Here is a 6,990-nt window from a genome sequence, read left to right as displayed (position 1 = left end):
TTCTTTTTCCACCGCAAGATGCTGTTTTTGGATGGAGGATCTTTTTGGTAAATTCTTCTGAAATTTCTCTGTGCTTGCACTATCGACTTCATTTCTATGAACCACCATAAAATCTGTGCTTTCTCTTGTGGTGTATGCATTCTCCTTAATATCCGCTCGAATAAAACATCACATACAAAAGTACTACATAGAACAAACACAGCAAAAGTAAACATAACATTGCAATAGTTGACAAAAACAAAAGAGAGAAAAATGCAATTAATAAGCAGACAATATTTAGAAAAGTACAGATATTTAGACTGGAAAATGAAATTATCTGAAATTAACCACACGCGCAGACGATATTTACAAAAGTAAAAATATTCAAACCTGAAAAGGAAAATATATGAGTTATTCCATCAATAAATGTCATAAGTGTGTTTATATCTTTATTATTTTATGAGTTATTAAACATCAAAATGGGTCCGGGACTTTATAAACACCCTGTATTATAACTGGTTTAAGTTAAAGTGCAGACTGATTAGCGTTTTTTTTTTTTTTTTTTTTTGTTAGTCGTAATTTTGGGAGACAAGATGCGAGAGCATTTTATGTTGGCGACTTCAAAAATCCCTCCAAGCAGTGAACAATTTTGCACTTTCACCCAAATCTATACATATAAAAATAAGTATTTGTGCGTATATCTGTGGTATCCAAACAAATTTATCGCATTTATAGCTAAGATATATAGCATATAGAAAATTATAATGGTGGATGAATGTCCCTCAGAGACTACATTTTAAAATTTAAAGTAAAAAAAATATTTAATATTTTCTGTTGTTTTGAACAATTTCCTTGCGTATTTGTTCATAGCTTCGTTTCTGATTATTGTGGAAAAATAAACATATACGCCATTAAACAGAATCAGCAAGTGTCGTTCTAATAAAACATTACTTCTTTTTATTCTTAAAATATTCTTTACAGCTAATTTACTCTTCCTTTTGAGCTTAATCAAAACCAAGTTTCAAGAATAATGAAAGTTGCACTTGCAAAAATTAAATTCTAAAAAATTTAAATTATAAATCAGAAAACTTCATATTTCTTTTTCTTCGCAACAGGCCTTCATTTTTAGTTAATTGTTTTATATAATATTGACTGCTGTTTGATATGTGATATTATTGGCGCGAAGGAAAAGAAATCTGCAAAATCAATACTATTTCTTCTATTTCTTGTATGGATTTTGTTTTCCTACATATTTTTTAATGTTATTGTTTATTTTATTTTTTTATTTTGTTGAACATTACCAGGCCACAGGCTGTTTTGTGCAAATTATCTAATAACTAAAAATATATCGGATTATCAAATTAAAAGACTTGGCAGTTTCTCTATTTATTTTAAATGCATTTCTATTTCTTTTTTAATTAAAAATAATATTAAAGAAAATTTATCTAATGAAAATAATAGTTTGTCCAAGAGATACGCGATGAAAAATGGCACTCATTTATCATATAATAATTTTAAATGCTTTTTTGAAAAAAAAAAATTGTTCCGGTTTTGCCACGAACTATTGCCAACTACTGTGTTGTTTCATTCTCAGAAAATAATCACGATTAATATATGTGGAATCAAATTTTTTATTCTTTTCCAATTGCCAAAATTTAGGAAAATTATAAAAAACTAAGATAAGTGACCTTCATTGTAATAAAATTGAATTTGAGATATCCGGCAACGTTTAAAACAACGGTCTCAAACCTCTCCGAAGAAAAAAAAAAGTTTTTTTTTTTTTTTTTTTTTTTTTTTTTTGTAGATTTTCGGTCTAAAACAGCTTACCACTTTTCCTCACGTTTATTGGACAAAAAGTTACATCGATTATAATATACTTTGTTTGAAACAAAACCAATCCGAAAGGACCATAATCCAAAACCGAAATTGGCCTTAAAACTGTAATATCTAGTGTCTTTGTGCGCTTTTGCATACAGTAACGAGCATTTATTGGGAGAATTAAAAAAAAACATTCAGAATGTGCTAGATATTTAAAATAAAGGGTTGGAGTTCTCTTTCAGAAACTATAAAAAATATACAAAAGAGATAAGTGGAAAATGAAACTGACTAATCGTTACGCAGATAAATTGCAAAACTACAACAAAATTATATACGAAACAACAAATATAACTTACAAATAGCTATTATTGCAATATTTCTTCATTGTTACATTATCAATGCCCGAAAGGTATTGATAAATAGTGTACCAACGAGAAAGTATTCAAGGATAACATAGGCATATAATAGGCATAATAAGGTCCATTTTTAAGAATTAGTGCAATTAATAACTTCCGCGCGTTTGCATAGAAAAACACAAAATACAAATGAATATTTTAATGATGCTATGGAATACCGAAACGACATTTTGTGTAGTTAAAATCAATGCAGCTAGTATCACTTATCTTTGCGCTTTAGTTAAACCAAGGATATAAAGTTATATTAGCGGTTTTAAGGAGTTTAAAATTAAGAATGAGAAGTTACATGTTAGGTGGATTGACATTAATCGCAAATGAGCTAACTAATGATTAGAAAAAAACATTTTCTATCAAAAATAAAGATTAAATGAAAAAATTATACAACAAATCAAGAAACTCTTGTAAAATGAGAAAAAAAAAGTTCAGATCTATATTTGTGGGAAATTTTAAATTCCTGTGTCCATAGGAATCAAGTTTATGAATTGAAAAAAAAATATCTTTAGATGCAATTTTCTCAAATCTTTTTTATAAAAATCCCTCAATATTGACACAATAATTCAAAACCTAATAGAGAAAACTGCCTGACTGTTGACTTCAAATAATTTGAGCAATGAAATGAAGCAAACGTTTTGAAGTTAGTGAAATATTTTATTTATAGGCATTTATATCAAAATTCAGTAGTGAATTAATGGGAAACAATGCATGTTTCCATTCATCCCTCCTAATTTTACAGCATTTCATAATTTTTCTTAGATTTTGGGTCATTTTTTTTGGATCATTATTTGGATTTTGGATCATTATTTTTTATATCTTCTGAACAAACAAATTAAGATTGCTGCATTGCAGTTTGGTGTAGAGTATTATATTATAAATTCCTCATCTTTGCATAGAATATTTCATTTATAATTTTTTTGTCATTTTCATGTTTATAAATGATAATTTTTCTAAAAATAATAATAGTTTATTGAAAAAATTAATTTTCCAAAAATTTTGTTCCGAACGTAATCGACAACCTTAAAGTTTATAAATCAAATCTAATGTGGGAAATGATGAATGGTGCTGGAAACGTAGCTATTAGTTATAAAAGATCTGTTGGAAAGATAACTATAAAAAAGTTAAGAAAATGTATTTTCTTAACCTTTTTTTTAAATTTTAAAAGCACTTTCTGTAAGTATATCCAAACATTTCAATAAACTATTTTAAGTACTTATGCAATTCGCCCCATATATCAAACATATTTTTAACTCGAATAATAATAAATATTATAAAAAGGACTATTTAGCATTATATTGATATTATGCAATGATATTCCTTAAGGAGCGGCATTCATAACAGACACTCCATTAACTAAGAATTAAATTTTTAATTCTTTTCTCAGTTAAAAAATTTTTTCCCTCCGATAACTATAACATATCTATTAGCACAATGACCTCTCACCCCAACACAATCAACATCAATCTCCACTCTCGAAAATCTTTAAAATTTATATCGAATCATATCTGATATAATTTTCAAAACTGAACTTCAGTATGCTATAAAGCATGCAAATTCAACTGGAACTGAATATCCGATAAAGAACTCAAAACTTTAGATTCTGTAGGTGGTTACACCTAAAGGTAATCAACAATAGACAGCTCAAGTTCTTCTTTATCTTTACTTATAATAAAGATAAAAGCGTGTATGTATATTAATGTTTTACAGGCCAGACCTTTTTACCTACAGTATCAAACCTGGCACATACATACTTTGAAGTGTGGAAATGTGCACCTCGAGTGGACTTTTTTGAAATTTAAATTACAAATTTCATTAATTAAAAATTAAAGTAAATTTTTGCATTTTTATCGATAACTACCGAAAATATTACAGCAAAAAGAAGGGGAAAAATGGTTTTTACATCATCTAAAAGTCAAAGAAATCATCTTTCCAATGATTCCGATATTTTAAACTATAAATTAAATTTCTATTTTTAATGAATTCAAAAATTATTTTATTTCCCACAAAATGATATTAAAATTTAACCGTACTTACCGCGTGCATGGGGAAAAATTAGCTTTTACCAACTGTTGTCCTCATATTGACTAAAGCTCAAATTAAAAAAAAAATAGGTTAACTATTAGTGCAAATTAAGGTAAGTGTACATTCAGCCAACTACAAACCTCCCAGTAAGACCACGCATGCACAGAAACTGCACAGAAGTAAGTACTTGTAACGTCGTCTGCTCTTTGCGTTATCTTCCTTCTGTGTATGCGTGACTTACTGGAATCTTATAACTGGGCGAGTGTAAACCCACTTTTAAGCCTAGAAAAATGTAATTTTCTGCCCGTATTTGTATGAAATGGGATATTTTCTAAAAAATAAACGCAAAAGACCGTTTTCTATGATCCTTTACAGTATCTACACTGGTGGACAAAATTAAGAGATGGAAGACATTTTCCCAAATATCTCAAAAAATACTGAATATAAATAAATGAAATTCGGTATGGATATAGCTTATACTATGATAATAAAGTATGCAAAACAAAAATGAAAGTGCCATTCACTGGAAAGACCTATTGTTAATAAATCCAATGTAGTCTGAACTTAAGGATAAAATATGACAATAAAAGTGAGGCTTGTACAGTGTGTGTTGCCTCTAGTATGGTGTATGGTCACCCCTGACAGACAGACAGCATGCACAACGAGTATGCATGCTGTTAATAAGGGAGTTAAGGAGGGGTTGTGGAAGACCCTCCCATTCTTCCACCAGAGCAATTTTTAACTCTAGAATGGTTCTGGGGGAAGGTTGGCGCATCGCAATAGCTCTCCCAAGAGCATCCCAAGCATGTTCAATAGGATTCAGGTCAGGGGATTTGGCTGGCTAATCCATTCGTTGAATGTCCTCGCTTTCCAGATACTCATCAACCATGAGAGCCCTACGTGGTCGTGCATTGTCGTCCATAAAAATGAACTCAGGGCCAACAGCTCCCCTGAAAAGACGCACATAGGGCTCTAGAGCCTCCTGCCTGTACCTCTGGGCATTCACGGAACCATTGTCAAACACATGGAGCGGTGTGCGGGTATCTTGCATGATCCCTGCCCAAACCATGAGTCCTCCACCAGCATAATGGTCCCTTTCGATAGTGTTGCTGGGATGGTATCGGGTTCCAGGTTCCCTCCATATCAATAACTGTCCAGAATCAGGTTGTAGACTAAATCTGGACTCATCGGTGAAGAGCACATTAGCCCATTGAAGCTGTGTCCAATTCTGATGTTGTCTGCACCATTCTGCGCGCGCTCTTTTGTGGGAAGGAGTGAGTGGGATGCAAATAGCTGGCTTCCTGGCATACAGCCCTCTTTCGTGGAGTCTTCTGGAAACTGTCTTACTCGAAATTGATGTTCCTGTAGCAGCCGCGAGGTCCCTAGACAATTGAGTGACTGTAGCGTCCTCTGGCGCTTAGCTGAAACGAACAAATACCGGTCGTCATTGGCCGTTGTAGCCCTCGGGCGACCTTGTCCTGGTCGTCTGCATACTGTCCCACTAGTTTTAAATTGACTCCACAAATTGAAAATGACGCTTGGTGTTATATCCAATTCCCTAGCAACCTGAGCTTGGACTGGCCTGCCTCAAGTATACCCACAATTCACCACCTCATACCGTCGTCTAAACGATGATGTTCACTAATTTCTCCTAAAAACCAGCAAGAAACAACACGATTATTCAAAAAATGCGCTAAAATCTGCAACTGTGTTGAAGAGTGGAATGAGATGAACAGCTCGATGCGGACTTTTATACCTCCTGCTGGCTTAGCAACGCCCACAAGAATACGTAAACTTATCTCAGGGCCAATAGCGCTACAGTGACCATATATGGCAATCAACTGTCCAGGTTTTTTGCGGTATTTTTAGAGAAATGTGCGAAAATGCTTTCCATCTCTTAATTTTGTCCACCAGTGTATATTATTAATTCAAATATCAGTTTTATTTAAGGAAACATAGTTTAATATATACATGATATCCACTTGAATCAGAGCCCAACATCTAATTTGTAAAGCTTTATTACTAGATATGCATCTTCTAACAAAAAGGTCTAAACGAAGTACATAATTAAATTTTATGTAAGTTGAATGAATAAATGCTCTAATGAATTACGAAATTTAAATTTTTGCATAGAACCTTTGCACTGGAAATCATATTAAAAAAAATATCCTTGAGACGCTAAAATTTTAAATAAAAAGAGTTGCATTCCAATCAACTAAATCTATAACCAAATTTGAATATCATAATTCTATAAAAAAGCATGATTTTAGATCTTCCCATCGACCGTCTTAAAGAAAATTCGTCACTTAGTGCACGGAGTGTCTGCAAGCCTGATTATTAGGTCAGAGTGTATTTGCGTGTGTTGTTGTGTATGTGTTGACGTTCTGCATGCCAGACCATATGACTTAGAGCTATCACTTGGCCTATATACCATGATAATGGGAATGAGTAATGAATAATGAAAATGTGAACCTCGGACCGAATTTTAAAATTTTTAATTAATTAAAAATTAAGTGAAATTCTGGTATTCTTCAGCGAAAACTTCCGAAAATATTACAGTAAAAAACTGATTTTTACATTATCTTAAAGTTAAAAAAAGAATCATTCCAATAATAACGTTGTTTTAGCCTATAAATTATGTTTCTGTTTTTAAGGAATTTTAAAAGCATCTTAATTATTTTCCATCAGATTATTTCGCATAAACTGGAAATAAAATTTAACTTGCACAAGCCTGTTATAAATAAGTGAGAAAAATTAGCTT

The sequence above is a fragment of the Argiope bruennichi genome, chromosome 9 (assembly GCF_947563725.1).
Source record: "Argiope bruennichi chromosome 9, qqArgBrue1.1, whole genome shotgun sequence".
Taxonomy (NCBI): Eukaryota; Metazoa; Arthropoda; class Arachnida; order Araneae; family Araneidae; genus Argiope; species Argiope bruennichi.
The sequence above is the reverse complement of the archived record's forward strand: the minus strand, read 5'-3'. Positions refer to the sequence as shown.